Here is a 17758-nt window from a genome sequence, read left to right as displayed (position 1 = left end):
ATCATGGTTCAGTGCTAGGATTAATATCTGAGAATTAAAAGGCTGTGGTTTAATGCTCCACACCAGAATACCAATACAACAGTTACCCCAATGATTCCCAAATTAGGTGCTGGTTAGTAGTGGTTTCACAAAATCAAAATTAAATAGGAGTTCAGGTATGTTAGCTGCTCCAGTGATATGGTTGATTGATATTTATGTCAGGCTGCAGTCACACAGCTCAGCATATAATACTATCATCACGTACAAACAAGCTGGAGGAACTCAGCAGGATGGGCAGCATCCATGGAAACAAACAGTCAATGTTTCGGGCCGAGACCCTTCATCAGGACTGAAATCATCAGATCTTGGCCTGAAATGTTGACTGCTCGTTTCCATGGGTGCTGCCCGACCTGCTGAGTTCCTCCAGCTTGTTTGTACGTGTTGGTTTAACCACAGCATGTGCAGTGTACTTTGTATAAAATCATTCCTGAAGGTCTGATCAAAAAGCTCCAAAACGAGGGCCTTTGTATCTCCCTCTACAAATGGATCTTTGACTTCCTCATTGGAAGACGACAGACTGTGCAAGTCTGAAATAACATCTCCACCTTGCCGATAATCAACACTAGTATATCTCAAATATATATGCTTAGCCCAGTGCTCTACTCTGTCTACACCCATGACTGTATATAAATTTGATGCTAGTACAACTATTGTTGGCAGAGTTTCAGATGGTGATGAAAAGGCATACAGGAGCAAGGTGATTAGCTAGTTGAGTGGATTCACAACAACAACCTCGCAGATAACATCAATAAGACCAAAGGATTGATTGTGGACTTCAGGAAGGGTAGAATGAAGAAACACACACCAGTCCTCATAGAGGGATTAGAAGTAGAAAGAATGAACAGTTTCAAGTTCCTGGGTGCCATCATCTCAGAGGATCTATCCTGGATCAAACATATTGATGCAGCTACAAAAAAGGTACAATTGTAGCAATATTACATTAGGAGTTTGAGGAGATTTGGTATGTCACCAAAGAAACTCACAAATTTCTGCAGAGGTGCCATGGAGAGCATTCTAACTGGCTGATTCACTGTCTGGTACGGGGAGGGGACAACTGCACAGGATAAAAATAAGCTGCAGAGATATGTAAACATAGTCAGCTCCATCATGGGCACTAGCCTCCCCAGATCCAGGACATCTTCTAGGAGCAAAGCCTCAAAAATGCAACACCTGTCATTAAGTACCCCTATTTCTCAGGACATGCCCTCTTCTCGTTGCTACAATCAGGAAGGGGGTACAGGAACTTGAAGGCACACTCTCAATGACTCAGGAACAGCTTCTTCCTCTCTGCTATCAAATTTCTTAATGGATATTGTACCCTTGAACACTATCTCACTATCTTTTTGTACCACTTATTTAATTTAACTTTTTAATATTTACAGAAATATATACTTCTTACTGCCGTTCAGCTGTTATTAATATATATTGCAATGTGCTGTGTTATCAATCATTTTCAATCTCTCGATGTTACAGTGGGAAGTTTCCACCTGCTTCAAAAGGTCAAGTATAATACCAATTAAATAGAATTGTCAATGTAACATACAAAGACACTCAAATCAGTGTGAGTTAATCAGTCTGATGGCCTGGTGGAAGAAGCTGTCCTGAAACCTGTTGGTCCTGGCTTTTAAGCTGCAGTACCATTTCCCAGGTGGTAGCAGCTGGAATAGATTGTGGTTGGGGTGATTCAGGTCCCCAGTGATCCTTCAAGCCCTTTTTACACACCTGTCATTGTAAATGTTCTGAATCATGGGAGGTTCACAACTGTAGATGCACTGAACTATTTGCACCACTCTCTGCAGAATCCAGGCAGTGATGCAGCCAGTCAGGATACTCTCAATCGTGCTCCTGTAGAAAGTCCTTAGGATTTGGGGGCCCATTCCAATCTTCCTCAACCGTCTGAGGTGAAAGAGGCACTGTTGTGCCTTTTTCACCACAGCCGTTATGTACAGACTATTCGAGATCCTCGGTGATGTTTATGTCGATGAACTTAAATCTGTTCACCTTCTCAACCCCAAATCGATTGATTTCTACAAATGTACCAGGGGGAAAATTCTGACTGGCTGCATCACCATCTGGTATTGGGATGTTGGTGGGGGCTACTGCACAAGATTGAAGTAAATTGAAGAAACTTGTAAAACTAAGTCAGCTCTATGATGGGTATTAGCTTCCATAGTATCTGAGACGTCTTCAGGGAGTAGTGCCTTAGGAAAGTGACATCAATCATTAAGGATCTCCACCACCCAGGACATTCCCTCTTCACACTGATACCATTGGGAAGGAGATACAGAAGCCTGAAGGAACACATTCAGTAATTCAGCAACTGCTTATTCCCCTCTGCCATCTGATTTCTAAATGGACATTGAACCCATGAACACTACCTCACTATTTTTTGTATTTCTGTTATTTTGTGCTACTTATTTTAATGACTATTTAATAGATATATATAAACTTAATGAAGCTCTATTCTTATCTCTGTATCTATTTATCATGTAGTTCGTTGCATGCTGCTGTAAAGCTAACAAATTTCACGACGTATGTCAGTAATATTAAATCTGACTCTGATTCTGATTCTGATTGTAACATAAACAAAGTCACTAAAGAGACACTGATACTAATGGATATAGAAATGTTTTATTCAGCAAAATGAGACACTCTCTGAGAAAGAGGCCTGTTCAACCCAATATTACATGACATTTTATTTGCCAAAGATCAAAGGACAACTCCCTAGTTACAATGTATCTACAATGCTTCCTTTGAATTACATATAATTTTCACAGCTGCTTCTTCTAACCCACACTCCTGACACCAAAAATGAATTTTAATCACCAATGTCTGGCTTGCAATTAAATGGTGTCCGCAGCTCAAGGAAACTACTTTCCAGGGTTACATTTCAAATTTAATCTACAATTCATGTTTAGATCTAAAGATTGGATGCTGAAGTTAATATTTTAGTATATAACCTAACTCCAGAGAACACCATAACATACTAATGCCACATACGTAACAACAAATTTGAGTACCTATGTGGGCGATATTAAACTTGATTCTGATTGCCTACCCTGGAAAGTTCTGGGTCAGTCCCAACTCTTAAAAGGAATGGCTCTTAATATTATCAGGTGTTTAAAGGTATGGAGAATGAGAATGTATTTGCCATGAGTAAGCATGGGCTTTCACCCTAAATCAGAATAACAGTCTAGACTGAGATTAGCACTGGCCTGTTAGAATCCAGAATGGTGAATGAATCATTAAACCATACCTTTTGTTCAAGTTCACCAAAAACACACTAACTACAGGGATTAATTTTAATTCCAGTGTTGCCGAAATTGTCGGCATACAGTTCATTGGAATCCGCCTCGCCGTCAAGGCAAAAGATTTGGGGCTCAGTTAGCACTCCAGTGCTGTGCATTAAAAAACATCTAAGCTGGTAATCCAGGGAGGCACAAAAGCTATACTACACTTTCGGATGTGCCATGTTTCTCATGAGGCACCTTCAAAAGAATTTTGATGCACTAAGAGTTAAGCACATTATTACTAGTATCAAGGCCAACCCTCTCATCTTTAGTCCTTTTTGTTGAGTGTTTGTGAGGGCATCCAGTTGCAAGCTGGTTGCCATAATTCCTAAATAATAACGGTGTCCACACTTCAAATATATTTTATTGGCCGTAAAATACTGGCAGGTCCTCAAACTGATGAAGACACTATCCAAGTCATTCTGTCAAGTCAGCTCCACTCAAGGGATCAAGTACTCTTGAGACGGCTGATGTTCACAGTTTATGCTCACCTCTGTTCAGTATTTCCCCTTGGAATGTGGATAACAAAAATCAGATATAGACTGGAGTCATATGCATACGACAGATCATGTAGATGAGGAAAGTTGCCATCCCTAAAGGGCAAAAGAAAAATAAGCCGCATTTCATGAATGCGCATCCTTTTTTTTCTGTGTGGTCAGCTGTCTGTTATCAACCCACAAAATTCACAACTTGCTTTAACAAAATATACTCTATTACTATGACCATTGAGTTACCATATGCAAAAAATGTGATCTGTGTAAGATACCAGTGGACTGCAAACAGAGCCCATTTTTCTTCTTTCACTTCAGGGTGGTATATATTTGAAGGTAGTGTGGAGAGCAGGGAAAGTGAGAGAGAGGTGAAATATAATAGTAAGGATGGATCCAATTTAACAAATTTGTGGTGTTAATTCAGTTCAGACTTTAATCAGAAATTTATCTTTTAAATTAATGCCGCTTTGCAAATACCAAATAATCCTCTTAAATTGTTTTCATCACTGGGCAATCCACAAGATAGAAATATAGAGGCAGAGCTCCCAGGATTTATGCCGGTAATATCAGATAATACAGACAGTGTCTGCTGAACTTCAGGCAGAAGTGAATTCTATCCAAAACCATGTGTATTATTGTTTGTGATTATCTTTCAAACCCATTTTCTCTTTAAATTATTTAGTTCAGGTCCCACCTACCACTCCCTCAGAACAAACTTAAAGATTCCATTGATTCTTCAAATTGTGTTCATTTCCTTGGGCAACAGAGCACTTGTGGAGACCTGTTGGTAGTAACTTCGTACCTAAAACCTGCTGAATTTACTGAAATACTGAATAGCAAATACAAAAGTATCTCTTCAATGTCTTTTTGTTTCAATATCTGTTTTGCCAAGTTACCTACAGCAGGAGAACTTAATTAATTTACTAGTAATTTTTACTTCAGTAATAAATCTATTTGGAACAAAGATACACAAAATTACATCAACAATATTTTTAATGGAAGAAGCAATACAATTAATTTCATTTGTGCTGCCTGATTATTTGATTCTATGCAATTATGAAAATATGGCTTTGGGGCATGCTTTCCATCAGGTACCCAATATTTCATAAATGAAATATAGTGTTTGTTTGAATATTATAAACTGCTATTCATTTAACTGCTTTTGATGGGAAGAAAGGTCATGAAATGTCTGAAGATGAGATAAGATCAGAATGCTAAGCAGGATAAAGATCTTGTGCTGCACATAGGATTTCACCATTGAGTAAATATAAACTTACAGGAATTCCAACCTGCTCAAAAAAAGACCTTGAAAGAATGAAGAATGGAGATGCCTACAGCAATAAATGATGTGAGCATTGGATTGTCAGCCTGCAGCAGTTTCTGAACATCTCAAGTGTCCCCTCCCATTGTCTGATGTTCTAAAAAGCAGTGGTGATTACCCACTGCCGAAAAAAGTTTAGTTTCGACCTTGTCAGAGAAACATAATTAGAAAGGTCAAATGTCCTCAGATATTGGCAGCGTATTTTGTTTTGTTATGATGACATTCAAGGAACGATGTCCCAAATTGTACATTGTCTTCCTTTACACCAAAGCTGCAATCGATTCACAAAATGATTGTGTATGAAAAATAAATGGCCAAGCATGAAAATAAGTTGGGATAGTTTCAGTTCTGGTCCTTCTCAAATGAATAAAAAGACTTATTTCTTTGAATTGTATAATAATGTATGTCGAGTAATAATAGCAAGGATGAGTACAAGATTTGTTCAATAGCAGGAAACTATTTTTCCTACTGAGACAGTCTTTGCCACAGAAGGTGTGTTGTGAAGGTCATTCTGTCCTCATGTGATTCATCGATAATTGTAGTCTGCTTTTTAGTATTGACTCTAACGTTTACATAACAGAACATCGATTTCCAGCAGCTAATGAAGTGAGCTGTAAAAAGGGGAGGATTGAAACACTAGATTGGCAAGGGATGAAGGTCTTTGAGGAGATAGCACAGCATAAAACTGGATGAAAATGCAGTTATAGTTTGTAAAGGAGATATGAGTGTCTCAAACCTCTGCACAGAGAAGATTTATGCTTTTATCAAACTCTTCTCCTCAACAGGACTTTGTAGGGCTTTGTCTACTTGGAAGTGGAACTATTTATTGTTGGAACATGTACCAAGATACAGGGAATTTGATGCTATTCATACAGATCAATTCATTACACCATGCATTGAGGTATATCAAAACAATAACAATAAAGTGTAACAGCTACAGAGAAAGTTCAGTGCAAAGTCAAAGTAAAATTTATTGTTAAAAGTACATGTATATATATTACCATATACTATCTTGAGATTCATTTCCTTGCAGGCATTTACAGGAAAATAAAGAAATATAATATAATTTATGAGAAGCTATACATAAACAAAGACTGACAAAAGAAGACAAATAATGCAAATAAAAAGTACAAAGAAATTGAGTTGTAAAGCGTCCTTGAAAATGGATCTGCAGGTTGTCGAATCAGTTCAGAGTTTTGGTGAGTGAAATTATTCATGCTGGTTCAAGAGTGTACTTGCCAGGTCATGCCAAGGTAGATTTTGAGGTCCAAAGCCCATCTCATACCTGGAAACCATTCAATAGTTTTACAACGGTGGATTAGAAGCTGACCATGAGCCTGGTGGTACGTTCAAAGTTCCAAGTACAAAGTAAATTTTTTATCAAAGTCATGATCTACAACACTGGCATTTTTTTTCTTGTGGGTAGGCTTGATAAATCCAAGAAACACAATAGAATCAATGAATGACCATACCCAACAGGACGGACAAACAACCAATGTACAAAAGAACTGTGCAAATACAACAAAAAAGAGTAACTTTAATAAATAAATAAGCAATAAATATTGCAAACTGGAGATGGGAGTCCTTGAAAATGAGTCCATAGTTTGTGGGAACAGTTCAGTGATGGGGCATGAAGTTAGCTCCTCTGGTTCAAGAGTCTAATGGGTGAGGGGTAATCACTGTTCCTGAACCTGGTGGTGTGGGTCCTGAGGCCGAGCTGTTTATGCCCCAGACAACACTGAAGAATCTGAGCATTTCATAGTTATTACCAAGATACTGATCTTTTAGTTATTAGTGAGATACTGACCACAAGTCCGTGTTTAAAACCTTTGTGGGCATTCAGGCTCAGTCCAAGGGCCTAATCAGCGGCAAGAACAGGTAGCAGTGACAAGGTATCTCGCAGGTCAGCGAAGCTTGTTTGAAAGTACAGAAGGGACAAGTAGGGCGGCTATTGTTAGGGATTAGGCCAGAGGTAAGAGTACTGGTGTTAGGCTTCGGCCAGACAAACCTGTTGGAATTCTTTGATTAGAGTACAAGTACACTCAGCAATTCAGGAACAGCTTTTTCCTCTCGGCCATCAAATTTCTAAATGGACATTGAACCCTTGGACATTACCTAACTTATTTAAATATATAGTATTACTGTTTTGCATGATTTTTAATCTATTCAATATATGTATACTGTATAAAGAATACTGAATAAGATTTATGAATTTATTATTATTACTGTACTTATTTTACTTTTTTTTATTCAATATTATGTATTGCATTGAACTGCCACTACTAAGTTAACAAATTTCACATCACACGCCGGTGATAATAAACCTGATTCTGATTCTGGATAGATAAAGGGGATGCAGTGGATGTTGTACATTTGGACCTTCAGAAGGCCTTTGACAAAGTGCCACACATGAGGCTGCTCACCAAGTTAAAAGCCCATGATATTACAGGAAAGTTAGTGACAAGTATAGAGTGTTGCCTGATTAGTAAGAGGCAGCAAGTGGAAATAAAAGAATCCCTTTTTGGTTGACTGCCAATGACTAGTGGTGTTCCGTAGGAGACTGTGTTGGGACCACTTCTTTTTATGCAGTATTTCGATGATGAATTAGATGGCTTTGTTGCCAAGTTTGCAGATGATACGAAGATCGGTGAAGGGGCAGGTAATGTTGAGGGAATAGATAGGCTGCAGAAGGACTTAGACAGACTTACAGAATGGGTAAGAAAGTGGCAGATGAAATATAATGTTGGAAATGCACTTTGGTAGAATAAATAAATCTGCAGACTGTTTTCTAAATGGGGGGGAAATCCAAAACTCTGAGATGCAAAGGGACTTGGGAGTCCTTGTGCAGAATGACCTAAAGGTTAACTTGCAGGTTGAGTCGGTGGCGAGGAAGGCAAATGCAATGCTAGCATTCATTTCAAGAGGTCTAGAATATAAGAGCAGGGATGTGACGCTGAGGCTTGATAAGGCACTGGTGAGGCCTCACCTTGGGTATTGTGAGCAGTTTTGGGCACCTCATCTTAGAAAAGATGTGCTGGCATTGGAGAGGGTCCAGAGGACATTCATGAGAATGATTCTGGGAATGAAAGGTTATCATAAGAGGAACATTTGATGGCTCTGGATTTGTACTTTCTGGAATTTATAAGGGTGAGGGGGGATCTCGTTGAAACCTTTCAAATGATGAAAAGCCTAGACAGAATAGACATGGAAAGAATGTTTCCCATGGTGGGAAAGTCTAGGACAAGAAGGCTTATCCTCAGGATGGAGGGGCAACCATCCATTTAAAACAGAGATGCAGAGAAATTTCCTTAGCAGTAGAGTGGTGAATTTGTGGAATTTGTTACCACAGGAGCTGTGGCCAGGTTATTGAGTGTATTTAAGGCAGAGCTTGATAGTTTCTTGACTAGACACAGACAAGGCATGGGAGTGGGACTGAGGGGAGAAAAGGATCAGCCATGATTGAATGGCAGTGCAGACTCAATGGGCCAAGTGGCCTAATTCTGCTCCTATGTCTTATGACGTTATGGTCTTTTCATTCAGAATCTGTTGCATAGGCATTTTTGCTGTTGCACCTTGGCCTTCAGGTGGCTATAGAACCTATCCTTTTCCTTTGCAGTTTGACAGAACTGCCCTGTGATATGGAAGGTAGTGATCAGTGAGGAAGAATTCACAGATGTGGATGGAGAAAAGCTCGGCATGGGAGCTGCAGTGAGACAATAGAATACATCGGACAATGAACCTGTTGCTGTGAATGGGAGACTCCACGGGCTTTGGAGAAGAGCTCCGGGGTCTGCTGGGGTTTTATTGAATACTCCAAATCAAGCATAGGCTGCCTAGGATGCACCGATAAAGGACAGCTTTGCAATGTGGAGGCTGCTTAGAAATCGGGAAGATCTGATAAGTGATGCCGTAGTAGGCATGCAGTTAACTCAAAACCATTCAGCAAGCTATCACAAGAGCAGCAGGTATAGCAGTAGCAGAATTGTGAACATTAGAGAAAATTCAGAGAGGGAAATTAAGATATATTTCTGATACTATAAAAGACAGAAGAAAATACAAGGACTGACTCCAACACTCGGGTGGGAAACAAATTAAATACAGAGCCACGACACTGGAGACTTGGTGAAACAAGTTAGTAATGACTGTGATTGAGCTTATAATATCTAGTATCAAATTACACGCAGTATAATTAATTCCCATAATTGTTCATAGGTGTTATCAACCTGTATTAAATTTAAATTTTACAGTTAATGCTTAGAGCATATAATAAATTGCATGTATAATACATATAGATATGGGGACATTTGGGTTCAGGTAACACTGTGAGTTCAGGTGATTACCAGACCTACCTGGAGAAGTGGTCCATTGGAATCCTAGTGCTTGGACTGAATACTTCAGACTTTTTAAGTACAATTCATAGTGAAGAGTATTGCATTTAAAAAGACTCAATGAATGTATGTTTGTTTAAATTAATAACTGTGTTTATATTACACATATTGTATACCTATAAATGATTGGTTGATGATATAATTCCACAGATGGTAAAATTTCACTGTTTAAAACTAGTGTATCATTGGAAGTATAAATTATGAGTACTGTTTAGTATGACTTCTGATATTTTGTTGTACATGCCCACATTAATATGAGTCGATTGCCCTCAATAGATGATGCTTGATGGTAGCTCTATCTCTGTTATTTGCTCTATTAACTACTGGTACAAAGAACCTGTAGGCACCACACCTTGGTTCCATAATCATGATTAATCTTTCTTAATAAAAGCTTATCAACCTCGCTTCACTGACTTAGCCTCAGTTAACGATTTCCATCGCCCCTTGTGTATAAACACTCTTCCAACATCCCTCTGAGAGGCAGGGCTCCAACTTTGTAATGACTCTTGTGCTAGATTCGCCCACAAGAAAGACTGGCTTCTCTTTACCAACAGGCGAACAAAAGTCAAACTCGCCACTTCCTGTTCCTGGAACAAGCTGTTGAACAAAGTGATGTGATTGGCTGCTGAGCAGAATGCATTGTAATATTTTCAGTACTGGGCAACATTTCCGCTGATCTGGAGTTACCCAGGACATGCTCGATTCCTAACAGAAACCGCTGTTCAGGGACGAATCCTTGCTGATTTATTTGCCCTCGTTAGCATAGGGCTGTCAGGATCAGAATTAGAAACAGGTTTATTTTCACTGACTTATAGATCATAAAATATGTTGTTTTACAGCAACAGTACAGTGCAAAGGCATAAAATTGCTATAAATTATGTATGAATTAAATAAATAGTGCAAAAAAAAACAAAGTACTGTTTATGGTTTCAAGGGCCATTCAGAAATATGATTTCAGAGGGCAAGAAGCTGTTCTGAAATCACTAAATGTGGATCTTCAGGCTCCTGTACCTCCAGACCAATCATAATAAAAAGACGAGATCATGTCCTGGATGGTGCCGATCCCTAGTGATGGATGGAACCTTCTTGAGATCCTGCCTCTTGAGGATGTCCTCAATGGTGGGATCCTAAAGACAGATTTAGAGAGATCAACCCTGAGATCTACCTAGAAAGTTGGCTCTGCCATTGAATTGTAAAGACCAATTGTTACATTTATTATAAAAAAGATGACTTATCTTCACTGGGGTTAACAGTGCAATGTGGGAATCAATAATGTTTCTCTCTTCATAAGCTGGGGAAATATTTTCAATCATATAAAGAGAAAAAGGGAGGTGAGAGCTGATATTGGACCACTGGTAAATAATGTTGATGAGGCAGCAATGGGGGACAAAAAATGGCAGATTAACTCAATGAGTACTTTGCATCATTCTTCACTGTGGAAGACACTAGCAGTGTGCCAGAGGTCTGTGATGCCATTGCTATTACAAAGGAAAAAGTGCTAAGCAAACTCTAAGGTCTTAAGGTGGATAAGTCACCTGGACCAGATGGACTACATCCCAGAGTCCTGAGAGAGGTTGCTGAAGAAGTTATGGATATATTAGTTATGAGCTTTGAGAATCACTTGATTCTGGTATGGTCTTGGAAGACTGGAAAATTGCTAATGTCACTTCACTCTTTAAGAAGAGAGGAAAGCAAAAGAAAGGAAATTATAGACCAGTTACCCTAACTTTAGCGGTTGGGAAAATGTTGGAGTCTATTATTAAGGATGACATTTTGGAGTACTTGTAGACTAATGATAAAGTAAGTCAAAGTCAGCATAGTTTCTGTCAAGGGAAATCTTGCCTGACAAATCTGTTCCTCGAGGAAGTAACAAGCAGAGTGGACAAAGGAAAGGCAGTGGATATAATTTACATGGATTTTCAGAAGGCATTTGATAAGGAGCCACACATGAGGCTGCTTAACAAGATAAAATCCTATGGTGTTACAGGAAAGATACCGGCATGGATAGTGGAATAGCTAACAGGCAGGAGGCAGCGAGTGGGAATAAAGGGGCCCTTTCTGGTTGGCTGTCAGTGACTTGTGGTGTTCCTCAGGTGTCAGTATTGTGATCACTGCTTTTCACTTTGTTTGTCAGTGATTTAGATAATGGAATTGATGACTTGTGGCAAAATTTGTGGATTATACAAAGATAGGTGGAGAGGCAGTGCTGAAGAAGCAATGTGGTTGAGGGACGACTGTGCAAGCACATAGACATCAGTGAGTTAACCGGCGTGAAGAGTTTAAAAGGAGACAGATTTTTCTTTAGCGGTTTAAACGAGGGACGACTGTGCAACTGGGTGGACGTCAGTGAGTTAGACTGGCGCGAAGTTTAAAAGGAGACAACTTTACAGAACGGGCGCCAGAATAGAGGAGACAGTGTAGGAGGGCTTCGGATCAACGAGGCATCGGCGATAATAGTCGAGACAAGGTAGGCTACCTGTGAAGAACAGAATTAGGAAGAATGTCTGTGATGCTGGTGTTCTGTACTGGGTGTCAGATATGGGAAGTCCAGGAGAGTCCCAACCTCCCAGAAGGCCACATCTGTGCCAGGTGTGTCGAGTTGTAGCTCCTGAAGGACTGGGTTAGGGAACTGGAGATGCAGCACGATGACCTTCATCTGGTCAGGGAGAGAGAGGAGGTGATAGAGAGGAGCTATAGGCAGGTAGTCACACCGGGGCCTCGGGTGACAGATAAGTGGGTAACAGTCAGGAGATGGAAGGGCAAGAGTCCGATACTAGAGAGTACCCCTGTGGCTGTCCCCCTTAACAATAAGTACTCCTGTTTGAGTACTGTTGGGGGGAGGAGGTGACCTACCTGGGGAGAAACAACAGTGGCCATGCCTCTGGCACAGAGTTTGGCCCTGTGACTCAGGAGGGTAGGGGAAGGAAGAGCATAGCAGCAGTGATAGGGGAGTCTACAGTTAGGGGGTCAGACAGGCGATTCTGTGGATGCAGGAAAGAAACATGGATGGTTGTTTGCCTCCCAGGAGCCAGGGTCCGGGATGTTCCCGGATGTCTGTCTGTCTGTCTGTCTCTGATCATGTCCATGATACTCTGAAGTGGGAAGGTGAACAGCCAGAGGTCGTGGTACATATTGGTACCAATGACACAGGTAGGAAAAGGAAAGAGGTCCTGAAAAAAGACTACAAGCAGTTAGGAAGGAAGTTAAGAAGCAGGACCACAAAGGTAGTCATCTTGGGATTACTGCCTGTGCCACGTGACCGGTAGTATAGGAATAGAGTGAGGTGCAGGATTGATGCGTGGCTGAGGGATTGGAGCAGGGGCAGGGATTCAGATTTCTGGATTGGGACCTCTTTTGGGGCTGGCATGGCCTGTACAAAAAGGACGGGTTATACTTTAATCCAAGGGGGACCAATATCCTGGCAGGGAGGTTTGCTAAGTCTATTAGGGAGAGTTTAAACTGGAATTGCTGGAGGGTGGGAAGGGAACTGAAGAGACGGTGGAAGGAGCTGTTGGCTGACAAATAGAGAAAGCTTGGAGACGGTGCGAGAGGGAGGATGGGCAGGTGACAGAGAAGGAATGCACTCAGACTGATGGTTTGAGATGTGTCCATTTTAATGCACTAAGCATCATGAACGAAGTAGATGAGCTTCGAGTATGGATCAGTACATGGAGGGAATATCTACAGAGTCTCTGTGGGTGGAGGTTGGGAACAGGAAGGGGTCAATAACTGCTGGGTGTTTTTTTATAGACCACTCAATAGAACAGGGGCATCGAGGAGCAGATAGGGAGACAGATTCTGGAAAGATGTAATAATAGCAGGGTTGTCGTAGTGGGAGATTTAGTTTCTGAAATACTGATTGGCATCTTCCTAGAGTGAGGGATTTAGATAGGGTAGGGTTTGTTAGGTGTGTTCAGGAAGGTTACCTGACACAATATGTAGATAAGCCTACAAGAGGAGAGGCTGTACTTGATCTGGCATTGGGAAATGAACCTGGTCAGATATCACGTCTCTCAGAGGGGAGCATTTTGAAGATAGTGATAATAATTCTATCTCCTTTGCCATAGCATTGGGGAGGGATAGAAACAGACAAGTTAGGAAAGTGTTTAATTGGAGTAAGGGGAAATATGAAGCTATCAGGCAGGAACTTGGAACCCCAAGGCAATCTACAGTATGTGAAGAGCAAGAGGATAAGATGTGAGAGAATAGGACCAATCAAATGTGATAGTGGAAAAGAGTGTATGGAACTGGAAGAGATAGCAGAAATACTTAATGAATACTTTGCTCAGTATTCACTACTGAAAAGGATCTGGTGATTGCAGAGATGACTTACAGTGGATTGAAAAGCTTGAGCATATAGACATTAAGAAAGAAGATGTGCTGGAGCTTTTGGAAAGCATCAAGTTGGATAAGTTTCCGGGACCAGATGAGGTGTACCCCAAGCTATAGTGGGAGGTAAGGGAGGAGATTGCTGAGCCTCCAGCAATGATCTTTGCATCTTCAATGGGGACAGGAGAGGCTCCGGAAGATGGGAAGGTTGCAGATGTTCTTCTCTTATTTAAGAAAGGGAGTAGAGATAGCCTAGGAAATTATAGACCAGTGAGTCTTACTTCAGTGGTTGGCAAGTTGAGGAAGAAGATCCAGAGAAGCAGGATTTATGAACATTTAGAGAAGCATAATATGATTAGGAATAGTCAGCATGGCTTTCTTAAAGGCAGGTGGTGCCTTACGAGCCTGATCGTATTTTTTCAGAACATGACTAAACACATTGAAGGTAGAGCAGTAGATGTACTGTATATGGATTTCAGCAAGGCATTTGATAACGTATCCCATGCAAGGCTTATTGAGAGAGTAAAGAGGCATGGGATTCAAGGGGACCTTTCTTTGTGGATCCAGAACTGGCTTGCTTACAGAAGGCACAGAGTGGTTGTAGACGGGTTATATTCTGCATGGCCAGTAACCAGTGGTGTGCCTCAGGGATCTGTTCTGGGACCCTTACTCTTCGTGATTTTTATAAATGACCTGGATGAAGAAGTGGAGGGATGGGTTAGTAAACTTGCTGATGACACAAAGGTTGGGGGTGTTATGGATAGTGTGGAGGGCTGTCAGAGGTTACAGCAGGGCGTCGATAGGATGCAAAACTGGGCTGAGAAGTGAAAGATTGAGTTCAACCCAAATAAGTGTGAGGTGGTTCATTTTCGTAGGTCAAATATGATGGCAGAATGTAGTATTAATGATAAGACTCTTGGCCGTGTGGAGGATCAGAGAGATCTTGGGGTCCGAGTCCATAGGACACTCAAAGCTGTTGTGCAGGTTGACTCTGTGGTTAAGAAAGCATACTGTGCATTGGCCTTCATCAACCATGGGATTGAGTTTAAGAGCCAAGAGGTAATGTTACAGATGTATAGGACACTGGTCAGACCCCACTTGGAGTACTGTGCTCAATTCTAGTCACCTCACTACAGGAAGGATGTGGAAACTATAGAAAGGGTGCAGAGGAGGTTTACAAGGATGTTACCTGGATTGGGGAACAAGTTTTATGAGAATAGGCTGAGTGAACTCAACTTTTTCTCCTTGGATGAGTGGTGAGAGGTGACCTGATAGAAGTGTATAAAATGATGAGAGGCATTGATCATGTGGATAGTCAGAGGCTTTTTCCCAGGGCTGAAATGACTAACACAAGAGGGCACAGTTTTAAGGTGCTTGGAAGTAGGTACAGAGGAGATGTCAGGGGTACGATTTTTATGCAGAGAGTGGTGAGTGCATGGAATGGGCTTCTGGCGCCGGTGGTGGAGGTGGATACGATAGGGTCTTTTAAGAGACTGCTGGATAGGTACATGGAGCTTAGAAAAATAAAGGGCTATGGGTAACCCTAGGTAATTTCTAAGTAAGTACATGTTCGGCACAGCATTGTGGGCTGAAGGACCTGGATTATGCCATAGGTTTTCTATGTTTCTATGTTCCTATGATTTAGACAAATTGGAAGAATGGGCAAAAAAGTGGGAGGTGGAATACAAGCGTTGGGAAATGTATGATAATGCATTTTGTTAAAAGGAACCATGGTGCAGACTATTATCTAAACAGGGAGAAAATTCAAACATCAGAGGTGCAGAGTGACTTAGGAGTCCTTGTGCAAGATTCCTGGAATATTAATTTACAGGTTGAGTTTGTGGTAAAGAAGGCAAATGCAATATTGTCATTTATTTCAAGTGGAATAGAATATTAAACAAGGAGATAATGCTGAGGCTTTATAAGACACTAGTCAGGCCGCTTTTGGAGTATTGTTAACAGTTTTGGGCCCCATATCTCAGAAAGGATGTGTTATCATTGAGGAGAGTTCGGAGGAGGTTCATGAGAATGATTCCAAGAAGGAAGGGGTTAACATATGAGGAGCGTTTGGCAGCTTTGGACCTGTACTCACTTGATTTAAGAAGAATGTGGTGTGATCTCATTGAAACCTATCGAATGTTGAACGGACTAGATAAGGTGAATGTGGAAAGGATATTTCCTATGGCGGCTCTATCCAGAACTAAATTGAGGGGCGGGTCATTAGAACAGAGTTAACAGAATATTTTTAGCCAGAGAGTAGTGAATCTGTGGAATGTTCTGCTACAGACTGTGGTGGAGGCCAAGTCCGTGGGTACAATTAAAGCAGAGGTAGATAGTTTCCTGATTGGTCAGGACATCAAAGGATATGGTGAGAAGGCAGATGTTTGGGGTTGAGTGGGATCCGGGATCAGCCATGTAGGAATGGCGGAGCAGAATCGATGGGCTGAATGGCCTAATTCTGTTCCTATGTCTTAAGGTCTAGAGGAAGGAAAATGTTGAATGAAAGTCACACTCAGTCAGTATTCAAGGAATGCTTCTGGAAGTACTCATGTTTATTCACCAAAAGTGGATGTCAAGCTTGCTTACACTAGATACACTTAATGCAGGTTGCTGGCTGATGTTGTAGTGGTATGAGCACTGGATTTCAAGGCAAATGGGCTTGAGTTCGAACCCAGCTTACTCCTTGTATGCTTTCCATCTTTGCTGGGTTGAACATCGAGCTAGAAACTCAGCCTCATAAAAAACAGTCAAATGCTGTGCAAATGGCAAGAACCTGATGCACTGCCCCCATTTTGTTCCTATGGTTGCATGCCACCCCAAAATATGTTCAGAGTCTCCATGGTACTGCTGTATTTTTCATATGAGGTGATAAATATTTTTTTCTCTATTTCTCCTCAAATTCTTCAATCCATTAAGTTAAATTTTTGCTTGCCTTCTGTTTAACTGTTCCGTGCCTGCTGCAGATACTCCATGGTTCAAAAGCTTACCAGTGGTAAGGTTTACGGCCGGTCAGTAGATTGCGTGCTTTGTGCTGTGTTAGTGTTTACCATCAAATACCCCTTTCCTCAGTTGGCCTAGAGCTATGCTCTAGACCGGGGGTCGGCAACCTGCGGCTCCCGAGCCATTTGTGGCTCTTTCACCTCTGTGCTGCGGCTCCCTGTGGCTTTGGGAAATAATTGGTCAGTATTTAATTAAAATGTATTTTATGTTAGTTTGTTAGCTTTTGAAATGTAATTATGGTGATCTTGTACAACCTAAGTGTAGCGACACCATTTCCTGCCACATCCGAAACGGCTCACAATTAGCCAGCATTCCGGCTAAGGGAGATAGCCTACGGGGGTTTGTGAGTACGCGTCTTTTGCAGCATCTGCGTCCATGGGGGCTGGGTTGAGGGAGGCTTAAAAGCAAGGCTGTTTAGTTCGAATAAAGCTATCTTTGACTGCAGTTTACTGACACCGCTACAACGTGTTTTTATCGCTGGCTGTCCAGACGGAAGGTGCTGAAACGCTTTGTCGCGTGTCTGGAAGAAGTGAAAACTTTCCTGGGCAGCAAAGGGCTCACCTTTCCTGAGCTGGAACAGCCAGAGTGGCTGGAAAAGCTACACTTCATGGTAGACATGACAGCGCACCTGAACACGCTGAACACAGCTCTTCAGGGGAAAGGACGTACAGCCCTGCACATGTTGGAGGATGTTTTGGCATTCGAGCGCAAGTTGACAGTGCTTGCCAGAGATTTACAGAAAGGCACTTTGTCTCACTTCCCCAATTTGAGAGAGTTCAAACAAGGTCACGACATGATAATTTCGGAGTATTTACATTCTGCAATCATCGCAATGCAAACATCGTTTGGGAAACGCTTCTGTGAGTTCAGAGAGGAAAAAAACACATTATCCTTCCCGGT

The sequence above is a fragment of the Hypanus sabinus genome, chromosome 12 (genome assembly GCF_030144855.1).
Source record: "Hypanus sabinus isolate sHypSab1 chromosome 12, sHypSab1.hap1, whole genome shotgun sequence".
Taxonomy (NCBI): Eukaryota; Metazoa; Chordata; class Chondrichthyes; order Myliobatiformes; family Dasyatidae; genus Hypanus; species Hypanus sabinus.
This window is presented reverse-complemented; position numbering follows the sequence as displayed.